General features: G+C 35.1%; 1 protein-coding gene across 2 annotated transcripts in view; it reads left to right on the top strand.

The window, feature by feature from the left end:
* The first annotated feature begins 1,604 nt into the window (after positions 1–1,604).
* Positions 1,605–15,645, top strand: part of LOC117123816 (cGMP-dependent 3',5'-cyclic phosphodiesterase-like) — a 54,518-nt gene continuing 40,477 nt past the window's right edge. Inside the window, exon 1 of one of the 2 annotated variants that reach the window (XM_033269877.1) lies at positions 1,605–1,716. The gene's annotated coding sequence lies outside the window, so the exon portion shown is untranslated. The remainder of the gene's footprint in view (positions 1,717–15,645) is intronic. The other variant, XM_033269962.1, reaches the window with a different exon arrangement.

Here is a 15,645-nt window from a genome sequence, read left to right as displayed (position 1 = left end):
ATAGATAGATTGTTGTATATTGAGCTTGTGGAACTCAAGTAAATCAACTTGAAATGTTGGTAAATTCTTGCCTGGCATAGCTAGCTAACTTTGTGTTTGTATTCTTTGATAACATGTTCTGTATACTTGTATACTTGTAATAAGGTAGTGGTACTTAACTTGCTTTAATTAAAATATCTGAGTACTACTCATTTAAACACTGAATTTCACATCCTTGATTGCAGAAAACAAAAAGAAACCAAACTATAATATAAAAAGGAAAAGAAATATTTATTTCAATACATACCATCCTGACTCCCCAACTCATAACTCATGAATACTAATTGTGACTCCCTAGCTCATGAATACTAATTGTGACTCCCTAGCTCATGAATACTAATTGTGACTCCTCAACTCATGAATACTAATTGTGACTCCCTAGCTCATGAATTAGCTCATGAATACTAATTGTGACTCCTCAACTCTCAACCCATGAATACTAATTGTGACTCCTTGGCTCATAAACAGTAATCAAACCTACTGTATTTCCAGCTCAAAATTTCAGGTCCACCTGTTTTTTTAAGTTTTCCACCCAGTGTAAAGATAATTTCATGGCCCTCTGCCCACCTTTATTAACCCTTAAAATGCACTCTTATTATTTAGTTATCACCCACCTACCCTTAAAAAGCCTACCACCCATTGTTAGTTTTCTACACAGTACAATCCTAGGGACAGTCTTGATGTTGTCGTCAGAATGTTAACTTAGCTTGCTACTCTGTAAAGCGACATTCCCCGACGCAGACCTTTCTCGTGTGTGTTTAATTCACATAGATCCGACGCAACAAATTGTGTTATGCTGCGCTGCGTTGTGTTACATCATGCTGTGGATGTGTCAGTGTAGTTTTCTGTAAAGCAATATCTACACTATCCATATTTGATGTGACAAATTTGTGTGATATGCCTATATATGGGCATGATGATGTCATATTACATCCAAATATGGGCGTATCACATTTATATTGTCCTTTTTTTAAAATTGATTATCGCATTTAGCAGCTTGGTGTCCAAACTATCGAATTTTCTTTGACAAAAACTGTTGTATGCCCATATATAGCCATGATATGCCCATATATAGCCATGATATGCCTGTATATGTTCATGATGACATCACACATGACCATATTTAGGCATTTGTCAAAAAAAAATTGATGGTTTATTTAGATGCTGTAGAATTTGATTGTTAACTACTGTAAATTAATGTATATGTAAATTATTCATTGACCTGCTTTCGAGAATGTTACATTAGAAATTCTGTGTTAAAATGTCAAGGGAAACTAATGCAGTGCTTTCAGACTTCAAGGAGCGTAGCACCTTCCCATCATCCAACTCTACATTCCCATCATACAACACTACATTCCCATCATCCAACACTACTTTCCGAGATCATACAACACACACTGTCACGGTGTAACATACAAAGATTAATTCAAATTAAGCCACCTACTTCTATTAAAGTTTATCGTTATTTAGCAAACATTTCATTGGTCATCAAGGGTGTGACATCATATCTATGAGTGCACAGTAAGTGTACTGATCAATTCATGCGTTGAACAACTCTGAATTACTGGAACCATTTTGCCATTTGAGACAAATTAATAACGAAAGTATAACTACACACATTTGCTTGCCTAGGATTCTGTTTATTACAAACAAGCTGATGACAAGATAAAAAAAAATGTAAGTAGAATTGATATAATATTATTAGGTTATTAAGTTGTCAGTGTTAGTACTATGTATGATCCTACTCACTGTATTCATTATCTTTTTTATAATTGCCTTTTTTTTTTCTGTCCTTTTTGACGCTGTCAAAAATTCCTTGTTTAAAGACTCACCCATGGTTTTGTTTAATTACGGTATTTAAATTTTTTTTAAATATAGTTGTTTTCTTTAAAGATCTTATCAAAAGGTTTTTTTATTTAGGCAAAAGTTGCAGTAAAATAATTTTATTTCTTTGCACTATAAAAATATAAACATTAAACACAATGGTAATAATGCTTAATCCTTATAGTCATTAGATTTTACCTAATACCTTGACTTTCCCTCCAAAAATTTGAATGGTCTCTTCAATTATTATGTTGGTAATGTATTCATACACAGGGCAAAGGTATGTAACTCTATGGAGTTACTGCGCTTGTAGTCATTTAGGTTTCATATTAAATATTTAGTTTTTCATTTCACAATTTTTTTTTTAGCGTATACTCTTGTTTACTACATTTTAAATGTCAACATTAACAACTATTGCATAATACAACCATTCAACACAGGACATGCTTCTTGTTGTACTTAATTATGTTGGTAATAATCATATAATTAGATATAGATCATATTACAGCTTTTAATAGCCTATGTGATATACTTCTCTTTGAGTTTAATTTGGTTATGATTACCCATAATCATGTCCAGGAATATTGCATTTTTAATATATTATGCAAGTTATAGTTTCCAATCTAACTGTATTCAGATCAGCTGTCCATAGTGTCTATATCCTGTCAACAAGGACAGATTTCCCATGTCTCCCTCTCCCCCCCCCCAAAAAAAAAATGAAAAAGAGAGAAAAGGAAGGGGAAAGGAGAGATAAAAAAAATAAAAATGGTATTGAGAGCACTGCATGATACTGCTATAAAATTTGCAATCTGTGTACTCGTATTTATTTTACTTTACAATCGACTGTGCCATCCACCCCCGGTCCCCATCACCTACCTTGGTGCTCTACATGTCGCATGGCCCCCTACTTAGATATTTTGCTGGATCTGCCCATAGTCGATAGCTATCGATTGCCGTGCCCCAATTGCATGCCCAAATCCATTTCATTTCTGTGCCCCAAAGCAGTCCATCCAACCCAGCGCATACATTCCATAGCTGTGTCTCAAAACAGACCGTAGCCACGTCCCAATTCATGCCCAATCTAGCCAACAGTTATATTCTCTGACAGTCACTTATTCGTGTTCTCATCCGTGTCCTTGCGCATACATTCCGTAGCTGTATCCTAATATAGCTATTTCTGTGTTCTAGCCTCCACGATTCAAACAGTCCACAGCCATGTCTTAATACAATCTATAGCTAGTCCCAATATGTACACGGTGGCGTATCTAAAAGTCTTGAAATGGGGGGTGCTGATGGGGTGGCGGGAACACGATGGTGAAGTAGGGGACTCAAGGATCAGTTGAGGGGCGCTAATTTGTAAAATAAGGTGATTTTAGGTGATTTTTAACTACTCGAATATTACTTTTTTTGGGTGGGGGTGGCAAGTAATGTTTTTAGGGACGTGCGCCCCGCCCCCTCCCCCCGATACGCCACTGTGTGTACACTCCTTAGTTGCATCCCAGTACAGTCTATTAATGGCATATATAACAGACACAGAAGATAAGTTATGCATACCTAATTAGGCTTATCATGAATTAACCAAGTAGGGATACAATGTAAAACAAGAGATAAGTGCTAATGAAGGGTAGCTGTCTCTTATACACATCTAGATGTGTATAAGAGACAGCCCATAATCATGTCCAGGAATATTGCATTTTTAATATATTATGCAAGTTATAGTTTCCAATCTAACTGTATTCAGATCAGCTGTCCATAGTGTCTATATCCTGTCAACAAGGACAGATTTCCCATGTCTCCCTCTCCCCCCCCCCAAAAAAAAAAAGAAAAAGAGAGAAAAGGAAGGGGAAAGGAGAGATAAAAAAAATAAAAATGGTATTGAGAGCACTGCATGATACTGCTATAAAATTTGCAATCTGTGTACTCGTATTTATTTTACTTTACAATCGACTGTGCCATCCACCCCCGGTCCCCATCACCTACCTTGGTGCTCTACATGTCGCATGGCCCCCTACTTAGATATTTTGCTGGATCTGCCCATAGTCGATAGCTATCCATTGCCGTGCCTCAATTGCATGACCTAATCCATTTCATTTCTGTGCCCCAAAGCAGTCCATCCAACCCAGCACATGCATTCCATAGCTGTGTCTCAAAACAGACCGTAGCCACGTCCCAATTCATGCCCAATCTAGCCAACAGTTGTATTCTATGACAGTCACTTATTCGTGTCCTCATCTATGTCCTTGTGCATACATTCCATGGCTGTATCCTAATATAGCTATTTCCGTGTTCTAGTCTCCACGATTCAAACAGTCCACAGCCATGTCTTAATACAATCTATAGCTAGTCCCAATATGTTCATGGTGGTGTATCTAGAAGTCTTGAAATGGGGGTGCTGATTGGAGGGGGGAACACGAAGGTGAAGTAGGCGACTCGAGGATCAGTTGAGGGGCGCTAATTTGCAAAATAAGGTGATTTTAGGTGATTTTTAACTACTCGAATATGATTTTTTTTTTTTTGGGGTGGCAAGCTTTTTTTTTTTTTTTTTTTTGGGTGGGGGTGGCAAGTAATGTTTTTAGGGACGTTCTTGAGCATTTTTTTTTTTTTTGCTTCTAACATTTTCATTGGAGTGGGTCGCATGGGGAGGGCAAGTTTCTTTGGGGATGTGCACGCATTCTCCTAGATACGCTAACTGCAGTCCATAGCTATGTCCCAATACACCCCATAGCCATGCCCGTGCTATGGGGTGACATATGACATTATGTACATATCATGAATTTTGGTTCCTCATAATAAATCCAATTAAATGCTGTTTAATTCATTTAATTAGGGAGCAGTTCCATTAGGCTGTCAAAGCAGATATTTACATTCTGCATGAATCTCATGTACGCAAGTAGTGGAAGAAAAGGTAGTCGGCCTACTTGTCTCATTTTCACTTTCCATCAATCAAGTGGTTTTTAGACAAATTATCAATTTTTTAGAAGAAATGACTCAGAGAATATCATGGTGATTATTATAACATAGACATGGGTAATATTAATTGTTGTTAATAAATACTATTTATTATATTATACCAAATACATTCTAGGATTGACTTTAGATGTAGTTTTATTAGACAATTTATTATATTATACTTAATACGTTCTAGGATTGACTTTAGAGATGTAGTTTTATTAGACAAGAACTTTTGCTGGCAGTCAATGCCAGCTTCATCAGCTGTGAAGTATAACACGAAAACAGACACAGAAGATAAGTTATGCATACCTAATTAGGCTTATCATGAATTAACCAAGTAGGGATAAACAATGTAGAACAAGAGATAGGTGCTAATGAAGAGTAGAAACAATAAACAATAGTAAAGTAGGAATGATATATTATATAATGTATTATATACTAATTATTACTTACAATTTATTACTATACTTACTTATTATTATAATCATGATGATGTCTGTGCAGTGCTGGTATTCTGTTTTGCCTAATTACCAGTACATTTAATATTCTAAAGTGATTTATTCAAATTTGTCTGGAAATTCCAAGGGTCCCAAGTTTGAAGAACCCATTTCTGAGAAATTCATTTAATGACATTGAGGCGCTATATGTTCTATGAGGAAAAATTGTAGGTACTAAAGGAAGGGCCACGCACACCTCAGGCCCCTCCCTACCCCCCATCCCCCAGGATTGATTGGGGCTGAGGTGATGACATTTTTCAGAGTAGGCACCTTTGGCACTGTCAGAATGCAAAAAAATATTAGGCAACCAAAGATTAGGCCTAAATAAAACAAAAAGATTTGCTTTTTACTGAATTTGCGGGAGATAAGTGAATTTCTCTGAAATTTTTGCTTGTTTGCGGGAGTGCGGAAGACCATACCGATTTCCAGGAGACTTGAGACCCCTGAAATTCTATGTCAAAAAACAGACCTTCACTTTTATTTAAGAGTTCCTTGGTACAATTCAAAAGTAAGATGTGTGGACGTATCACCCTGCAGCGTACACATAGATGTGCATGCAACACATGTTCGCATGACATCCATACTTTGATGTGCATCCATTAGTAAAATGATGATAGAGATTCATCATGTCAGTTATGAGAAACATAAATTTACCTATTTTTTTCTATTACCATATTCAATTCAAATTTTTCATCAATCATAAATGTATACACTACAACATATGAAAAGCATATTTTTAATAAATATTCCATGCAAATGTAAGTAATATGTCATTCATTCTTTATATTTTAACAACATTTCTATCAGAATCCCTACAACAGCCAAAGCTGCAATCCAACCAGTTTTTCCAACTGACCCACTCGGTAAGGGGTTTTAGGTCAGCCCCATATCCCAGTTGCCCCACCGGCAGTCCTTGCCCCACCGGCAGTCCTTGCCCCTGATTAGTGTACTGTCCACAGTATGAGGATATTCACTCTTGCCTACATTTGCTTTGATAATTGAACCCTAAGATTTCTAATTTTGTGTACTGTTTAGAATTTTTGAACTTTCTTGATATCAATTATCCACAGGACTAGAAGATTTATCCTGTCCATAAATTTGGAAGGCATGATTGAAGGAAATCTCCAGTGATTTTGTTTGCATGATGTTGGAGCTCCGTGAGGCTATAGGTCTATGTCAACACGGATCTCATCCACCGCCCCCTTAACCCTAGGGCTTACTTGACATTTGAGGCATCACGACAGTGCATGTTTTATTGCTGTTTGATGTCTATTACTAATTGTATTGATTAAATTAGTGTTGTTGTTTAAGATTGTCTCATAATTTAACAAAGCAGGTATCAGGCCAAATTTAAATTGAATTATGTTACTTGTCTTGGCTTTTTGAAGCAATGAGAATATCGTATTGGTATATTTTATCTTGTACTATCTCTGAAATAGGTACAGTTGTATAAAGCCCTATCAAATTTTATTTGAAAAAAAACATGTGACCTGCCTACATTTTTATTTTTTTATGTGGCCTAATGTAGAAATATGAAAAATGGTTTGTGCTTTAACAGGACATCCAGCAATGCAGGAAAATTATACAATTGTACATTATTAAGCAACATTATTACCGCAATAGAATTGTCAATTTGGTTATATTTGATATATAGCTAATAGAAATTGGCGATACAACACTCATAAATTTAATTTTAGTAGGCAGTTACATTGGTGTAATATTTGAGTTAGAAGTTTTTATGTTAATGTAATGCATTATATTACAAATAATGTTTGAGTGAAAACCTGTTTTATTTGCGATGGAAAGTACATTTCAATTTAATTTTTTGACTAGTCTCAATATTCCTCATCCTAACGTTCACTCATTCAAATCATCTCTCAGCTACCAAGCTCCTTTATTCTGGAACATACTCCAGAACTCCAGGGGATTAAGGGGTTATGACAAACCGCCCAAAAACTGGAAGTCCGCATTTAAAAACGAAAAATTGATATTCGTAGATATATTTACAATGTTCTCCAGAGTATCGGAGATCATACAAGCCAGAAGTATTTCAAGTCGGCATTTCTTATCTGATATGTACTACAATGAAGATGGCGATATATATGAGTGTTTATTTCAATTTCATTAAGATGCTCTCGGAGAAAAAGCATGTTATAGCGCAACATCTTTAGGGAGAGGCTTTTACGCCGTTGGATGTGGGTACGTTACTTTCATGAATTCCTACTTGACGTATTTCTGAGTGGTAAAGAAATGAAATAGGAATCCCTCTTTGACATATAAAATACAAACACAGCTCACAATGTTGTAACGCAACTCTCAAATGTACTTTTATTCTGTATACGTTCCAACAAGAATCCGGTATAAAAATAACGTTCACACATAAACATGTTTCAAAAAGAGCTCTTTCGAAAGACCAAGCTCTCACTTTATATAATTAGCTCTAGAATTCCAGGGCATTCAAGAGCATTCTATTGCTTAAGTTCCTCATTGGTCACATTATATCATATTAACCAATAGGCAAATTACTTTTAGTACTCCAACATCTAGAACCTTCCACTTGGTCTTGTTCCTATAATTTCCAATTTGGTTAACACTGTTTGTTTGTTTGGTCAAGTAAATACAATTCTAGAATGTTCAATGTAATAAATGTGTTACAATAAAGGAAAGGAATGGTAATTTATTAGAATTACGCCCCGATTTGAAAATTAAAGAATGCAAACGTACAACAAAATTATTAACTGTAGTAGTATATTTCCACAAGAATTGGTGTGGCAAGGGTAACTGATTCCCAGGAGCCTGTTAGTGTCAGAGATTCTCAGGGGCCTATTAATTTCAATGATTATCAGGGGCCTGTCATTGTCGCAGATTCCCAGGGGCCTGTGAAGGTCACAGATTTCATAACCAGGCCCAATTACGGTTTATTTATTTACCATAAAACAAACCTTTTATGGCTAGATGTCTTAATTACATCGGAAATACACTTTATTTTCAAAAACAGAAAAAATGACAAAATAAAATTAATTAAAAGTAACATTTATTTCTACGTTTATGTCAATAAAAATATCTTCAAAAATAATGCTTACTGAATCAGAAATAATATTTACTTTGATACTCATACTGTATTAATACAACTATTAATATCAATTTAATTATTTCTGCATGTAGCATTTGATAAATCCTGTACCATATTTCATACTAATAAATTAAGCTTTATGAAATTAGATTTATAGATTTGACTGTTAAATGTGAGTAATGGCGATCTCAATATATTAATAATTTATTTCTAAAATATTTACCACAAATCAGGAGTATCTGCCATTTGTATCCATATCATGAAATTTAATAATCATAAGATAAATTGGTGTAGCAGCTTAGCTTAGCCAGCTAATCTGGTGGTAGCCACTGTGTGTGCGCTGAACTGTGGAAATCTCTAGGTCCCTGGTTCAATTCCCATCGCTTCCTCTCCTTGTATTTCAGCCAGGGTTGACTCAGTACGATTAAGACCTCATGCCTGGCATGAAAATACCCAGTGGCCACCTGGGTTGACCTAATTCAAATAGTAGAAATCCTTGAGTATAAACATTGTACTGCCAGCTGTGATTGGTCACATTTTGAAACTCTAGGTCAACCCAGGTCAATCTAGTCCTTGCCTGGGATGAACTGTCTGTGTTGAGAGCAATTTCAAGCCAGGCACGAGTCAACCCACGTTGGTTCAAACTACAAATTTCTCAACTGAACTGACTCAACGCAGGCTTGAGTCTGTAGTGTGACCGTAGCCGCTTACAGCTACGTGCTGTTTTATGACGGTGGTGTAAGAAATGAAATATGGTATGATAAAGGCTTTGACATTTAAGTAGTCTAACTAATCAGACACTATGTCTCTTAGGATATAATTTCCAAAATGTACAGATCTCTCTTTTTACCTCTATCTTCATTGCATAAGAAACTTATTCATACACATTATTGATTGTCATTCAAAATGAAATTGTTGTTGATTGTTCGTTTTGCCACAAAATTTCTGGTTGGATAAGCAGAGTGCAACCTGTAAGAACATACTCATAATGTGAAGGAGGGTTGTTATAGCAATAATAGCCTGTGGTCATTCCTTCCCACAAAAATATAACAAAAAGGCATTGGATCGTAGATGAAAATTGTCATAAGATGATTGAATCAGCAATGAAAATGCTCATAATACATATGAATTAGCAATAAGAAAGCTCTTAAAAAAATGTTTGAATCATATACAATATTTCTTTAGTCCTAATTTAAATTGAAGCAACAACAAATTCTCATTATGTATGATAATAAGGTTTGATGAAGGTAAAGGTTGTGAGTAGTGAGTAGTAGTGTCATAGATTGACCTATAGTAAAATTTACTTATATGGTCATAATGTGATGTCATCATGACCATATTTGGGCATGTCACATTTGTTGTTTTTTTATGAAATTCACTTCAAGCTCCTATTGCAGACTATCACATTTTTTAAACAAAAAACTGTTGTTTGCCCATATATAGTCAAAATACACCTATATATGGTCATGATGTGATGTCATCATGACCATATTTAGGCATATCACTTGTTTTTGTTGTGTCTTATCATGGTCTTATGTAGGTCTTCAAGTTCATTTACGTGATGTTAAATCTAAAAGTCGGTTCACTCATGGATTTTGAATCGTAAATACAAAGCTTGTTTTAAATGACCAGATGATTAGGTTGGTAACGTGGGAATTTGAATGCGTAACCTCAGCCAGGGTCCCTCTGCTGACCTCACACAAATCAAACAATCACAGTGACAGTTTTATTAGTGTTAATAATCTTTGGCAATATGTGTTTAATTCAATTTAATAATAAAATGGAGTGGAGTTGAATAGTTTGGTGGTTAAGGTGCTTGCCGTCTAATTTTCAGGGTCCTGGGTTCAATTCCTTTCACAGCAGGACTTTTTGTCAGACCAGAAACAACTCCACTCCTTAATTAGAGACTTGGTATGTTAAGCATCATTCTATCCTGTAAGTGGTGAGTGTAGTTGCTGTTGGATGTGAAGGAAGTTTTAAAAATAAAATCAATTAATTAAATAATAAAACTACTGAGTGAATTGGATCCTATATCTGCATACAATTCATTTTTGTGATCTAAAAACAGAAAAACGAACAAATTTTTCCAAAAAAAAAAAAAAAAAAATTCATAAAAAGAAAAAAACATTTCCAAAAATATTTGTTTGTGTCATTACCATAGAAGACATGTGCGCGAGAGTGATAATCTAATAATTTTTTTATTGGGCCTAAGGAAAATACTGATAATACTTATTGTGAATCCCAAGGCAACAGAGATACGCTGCTCATTCTATATTTTAATTTTTAATTACAATACAACTTTGTCCCTAAGGGTGGATTGTAAAACATACATTCTACTGTATTGGTCAAAATGAAACATGAATTTAGAGATGGTTCATGCTGTGAATCAGGTCAGTGATGAGTTGTGTCTGCTCTAGAGTTCTTGAATTGAGTTGTGGGAAGGGGTTGGGGACTGATGGGGTTGTGACTGTGGGAGGCTCAGTGATTAAGTGCGTGGAAGCTAGGTTGGAAAATAAGGAGGTATCAAGTGGTTTTTACTACTTGAGTGTGATTTTTTTTGCTTCAGACATTTTCAATAGGGGGTGGGGCAATGGGTGTTTTTGGTCAGCCCTTCCCCGCAACCCCAGATACACCACTCAGTGCCCTTAAGTTACCTCTGGTTAATAAAGTACAGTACTGTAATAGTCTAAACATATCTAAAATTAGATAATATACCCAAAAAGTGTTATCTCCTATCACAGTGGCATTAGTATGTCGGAATTGGACAGTCTCTCTATCAGTTTTGTAGATTCAATCTATTTCTAGGTATCTACCATCATTTTTACCCTGTATTTTAGTAACCACAAGGCTAAAATTCTTCTAATCGTTAAGGTAACACCAAAGGATCCGCTGATTATACGTAAATAGAATATGAGTATGGTGACTCCGAAAAATGACAGACGTGAGGCCATAGTTGATTCTACGTTTCGTTCTTTATTGGAACATTGTCAAGAATGTCAGTCACCATACTCATATTCTATTAAGGTAACACATGTATTAAATTGAATGATTTTTTTTTTATTTTTTTTTTTTTTTACAGCTCGGTCAGTGTTGTGTTTTCATTGGAGTCTGATCGCTAGGCTCCTCGATTAACCTTCATATTGAGATTTGGGCATGTTAAGGGCAATGTTTTGTATCCATATGTGTTAGTTTTTTAAGTGGTGGCATTGCACTGAAGGTCCCCATGGAACTAGCCCAAATTTATAATTTCCTATCAGAATGACTTCCAGAAATATTTATTGTTGTTGTTGTTATTACTATTGATATTATTATCATTAATTATTATTTGTTAATATTATTATTATTTTTATTATTTCACATGATTAGTCTGTTAAAGTATTCTTCTGGTCTCTCCTTCTATATGTCTTATTGATAAATTAAAATTAAATAAAAGCCATGCAAAAAAAAAAAATTTTTGTTTTGACATCTTGATTAGCTGGGCGTGGGTAATGCAAACTTATTTGGCCGTATTCTGTGTGGGTATCTTTTTCTGCTTATATTCATAAGTAATTGTAGATTTGATAACATGAGCCATGTATGAATTGAAACGTTATGCGATTAAAAGACTTTCTTTTATTGTGGCAATCAATATGGAGACTTGAAATGAAATACATTTATTGATGTGTAATGTATTTAACTGCAGTTGTGAAGCCATCGTTATTATTCATAAACGTATAGTCTTTTATCTTAACACGTTTGGAATCTTAATTTCCAAATGTCAAATTTGCTAGTGTTCGAACTCCTTTAAACTTATTTGCCTCCATTTAGTTATGGCAACGCAAGGAACACTGAGATAGATATGTATGCTTCTTATAAGATATTATTTTATTTTTACTATTGTTCTTTATTCTGGAGGGCATTCTTTATGAAACATGAGGTAATTTTGTTGATTTTAAGCACATATGAGCAAATACCACCTTTGAACCATGTGTAGTGCAACTGAAATTTCTTGCAACCTGCGAAATTTAAAACCCCTATTTGTACAGCCTGTTTAGCATATTTGGCTCTCGAAACCCCCCTCCCACCCTCCCTCTTCACTTGGCCTCTCTGACCAATTTTTGTACTGGTAGTAATAATATTATTAACTGATGGTGATGAGGTTTAAATACACTATATACTACTTTCACTGTATAGTAATGCTACCGTTGTGTTGCTGTACTATGACATCCATTATTCACGAGACTCTATAGGGAAATACAAAATCGTATTTAATTATAATTGATCTAGTTTCTCCCTAAACCTGATTATAATCACCAGAACACGATCTACTATTACCCATAAAACCACAGTCTTGCTACAAGCAAAGTATTCATTAGCATGCAAACATTGAAGAGCAATTTCTGCGCTACAACTTTTATTGGGAGCTCAGTGAAGTTTGTTAGCGGTGGTGTCGATGAGAGCATCAGCTTGTTATCCATCAACTTTCGTGATTGATTAGCACTCTACTATTCTTGTTTGCTGAATTGAGGTAGAATTTTTATTTTTATAGTAAATGTTGTTTTTCAGACTTAGCATAAATAGTATTAAAGCCCCATTCCTTTCAAAATTTCACTAAAAAAGATTTTTTTTTTTAATGCATATGCATTACTCTATTTATTATAAGCAATGGAAAAATATTGGTATAAATTTCAGTTTTACACCAAAGAATAAAAAAAAATGAGAAATACTAGGCAAATTCAGAGGTTGTAGATCGCATCCACTGGAATGCTCTCACTTTTATGTATACTTTATACAGTCAACAAAGTGCACCCTCTAATGAAATAGATTTTTGTACTCTCACACTGCGATTGATCTAGCTTAGTAGTGTTTGGATAGGCTAATGTTTTCGGCGCCTACTATGTTTCTTTGCAGACCTATCGCAAAATCAAACATGAAAAATCCATCCACATTTATTTTTTGTGTGGAACACAAAAAAATCAAATTTCAGGCATATTTTACATTTTTTTCATGTTTAGGAATGTCTAAATTCAGTTAAATAACAATTTCATATTACATTTATAAATCTTTATCTAATCTAAAGATTTTTCTTAACAACTGAAATCTTGCCGGGAATGGGGCTTTAACAAATTATTGCAGTTTTCCAGGCAATACTAATATAGTTAGTGGCGATATTGACTTTGCTTGCATGTTGTGTGAATGTATGAGTAGCAATTTGACCTTTGACATGCATCTATGCTACTATTGATGTCATTCCCTTTGCCTCCAGGCTTTGATTGATTCAGTGACAGGATTGAGATTGTTGCTCATTTCAGATCTATACTTAATTATCGTTAGGCAAATGATGCAGACATCGGTCTTCTGCTAACATTCCATTGCAAGTTGGCAGTTAATATAGAGCCTGTTTCTACTGGAAAGAAATAATCGATTAAAAATCGCATTTTCGAAAAATTGCTTTTATTCTTGCAGTAGAAACGGGATCAGTTGGAAAAAAGCGATTAAAAAAAAATCGATTAAAGATGGATAGCGTGTTTGAACGGCAAATGACCGATTTTGGCTGTGCACCTTTTAGCTGCAACACAAAAAAAGCGATTATAAGGTGAAATGTGACCTCCAGGTCAATCACTGCAAAGACTAGATCGTATTAGGCGCAAACTTTCAAAAAATTTGTCCTCTTGTTCGTGTCCTAGGCCTACAAGCTAAAAATGTCAACAAACATGTGGAGCGACGAATTCGTTTTGTAATTATTTTGTGGGGGGTGGGGTGGATATTGGGCCTAGGCCTCTCCGCTCATTTGGGCCTACCGTTGTCCTCATTTGGTCCCTTGTTCATAATTGTGCCGATGAGCACAGCCGAAAACATTTGCCTTCTACATCGTATCTTACTCCTCGTCATCATGACAGGAATGAGAAAGATACTATCCTATACAGTTATGAAAACAACGTGTTGTATAAACAAAATGGTGAGGTAATTTCCGTCACGAAAACCGATTTTCGAAAAAAATAAAAAATTCAGTTGCAACGCCAGCAGGCTGTCTGCTACTCATTAAAAAAAACGGTTTTAAAAAATCTATTATTTTGTGCTTATCATTAGAAATACACCATAAAAGTATATACATACGTAAGTATCTGTTGGTCTCCTCTATGGGTCAAATCCTACCTTGTGATAGTAGCACATTATTGTTTTCCTATGCAGAGGTACTGTAGTTGTATCTTAACAGTATGAATTGTTTAAGGTGTGTGCAGTGGTAGTTCCTGATATTTGCCGACAGGAAGCCAGAACCAAGGGCTGGGTAGAGCCTTGGTGAGTGGTTCCATATAAAAATCCCTGGTAGAGTTTGTGGTAGAGTTTTATGGTTTAGTAAGGTCAAAAATTGTGCTTTACATTATTGCGTTATTTGGACAGACAAATTATTGTTTTAGGTCCGACAACCTTGTTGGGTGATAGTGGTCCAAGTCGGAGGGAAAACTCTGACCCCTAACAGCTTGTGCCATCACTGGGTGTATATAGGCTACAAATATGTTGTTTTTTGGTTTTGTTTTGTTTTGTTTTTTTTTTTTTTGCTTTTTGCTTTAATTATTTTCATATGGTATAAATATGCTTAGTGCCAATATCCTCTTTAAATTCTTTCATACTGTTTCACAAAATATATATAGATATTGAACAAAATAAATAAAAATAATACAAAAATGAAAGTTCAAACAATTAATTATAAATTGATGAGATGGAGATTGCTTAGCAAGTACATGGAATGTGGTGCTGAGATTGAATTTTTATCGAAGTAGAGTCTACATAACCAACATAAGCTAAACATGAGCAATATAAATCAGTCACATGTAAAGGCAATAGTCGATTATGAGAAGGTAGAATAGAACCATTAAATTATGTTTGTCTGTATCCAGAGTGCAGTAATGTTCAGTTGTTTGGTTTTAGTTTAGTTGCATGAGAAAGGAGATTTACACAAGTTGAACCTATGTTGCTTTCTTTTTATAGATCTGTTGTTTGTAGTGTTTGGACTTATTGCCTTGCTTGTTGGGCTGGTAATGCTGCCGGAGTGGATAAAGGACGTATTGACACTTTCATTCATCAGGCTTGTAAAATGATTGGTCTACAGTTACCCTCCATTAGTGAGGTGTATCTAGAACATCTTCAGAAAACCTTCCATCGTATTGAGTTAGATACCTCTCATCCACTCCATTATGCTATTATTAACCAACTTAATCCAAGTGGTAGAATGAGGCTACTCAGAGCAAAAACAAACCGTTATGCGAAGTCATTTATCCC

Source organism: Anneissia japonica, unplaced genomic scaffold (genome assembly GCF_011630105.1).
Source record: "Anneissia japonica isolate Jap-2015-1 unplaced genomic scaffold, ASM1163010v1 scaffold288250_len396842_cov205, whole genome shotgun sequence".
NCBI lineage: Eukaryota > Metazoa > Echinodermata > Crinoidea > Comatulida > Comatulidae > Anneissia > Anneissia japonica.
The sequence above is the reverse complement of the archived record's forward strand: the minus strand, read 5'-3'. Positions and strand labels throughout refer to the sequence as shown.